Raw genomic sequence first — 916 nt, 5'->3', positions numbered from 1 at the left:
CCTCTGATAATTTGAAATTTATATTGACCTTTCGATCAGCTATTTGGATCATCATCTTTGGAAAATGTATGATTTTCTTTTACAGTTACGTTTTTGAACAGCACTCCCAACACCAATGCAATATTTTTTAAAGGACTGTGAAACCTAATTATACAATTGTAGGACCATCTAGCATAGCCTGTTTACTTTCTGACACTGGTGGCTAAGATACTGCATGACTACTCGCAGCTTGGGATAAGACATCTGAAAGACTGAGTAGCACTTTGAAGTATGTGCAGACTTTGCAATCAAAGGATAGTTGATTAAATAATTTGTACTACAAATCTCACATCATAAATTTTTTTACAGAGATTTTTGGGCATGATTTTATAAATAAGGGCTTCATGTTTCAGTCGATCATGAATTGCTTATTTGTTGTTGTGGTTGCGTATTCAGGCAAGTTCATATTGTGGTTAGCTATTAACCTACCAGTTGTGCAGAATGATCTGATTAGCACAAAACAAGTTGTGACAATACTTTCCATGCAGTGGTCATGGGTACATCACACTTTTGGATTCATTGGTCAGTTATGTATGCCTTGTTAGCACTTCAAGATTTGCTACTATTTGAAGCTGGAAAAAGAATGCTCCACCATATGTATGGCTAAGCTTGTGCTTGTTTTCTGCTTGATATTTTGATGCATTGCATCAGTAACTTGTGTTTAAAAAATATTTATATTGGTCATAATATATAAGATAAAGTTTTATTAAATTATAAAAATACAGTGTTGCTCATGCAATTGGAGTCATTAAAGATGATGGAAAAAACATTGGTAAACATTGAGCATTATACTAGGGATTTATATTTATTAGAATCTTAATTTTGATTTCATATCTTTATATAGTTATTTTTCAGTTCATGTCAGTATATATATATA

The sequence above is a fragment of the Penaeus monodon genome, chromosome 25, assembly GCF_015228065.2.
Source record: "Penaeus monodon isolate SGIC_2016 chromosome 25, NSTDA_Pmon_1, whole genome shotgun sequence".
In the NCBI taxonomy this organism is placed as follows: domain Eukaryota; kingdom Metazoa; phylum Arthropoda; class Malacostraca; order Decapoda; family Penaeidae; genus Penaeus; species Penaeus monodon.
Note: the sequence above shows the minus strand (reverse complement) of the source record.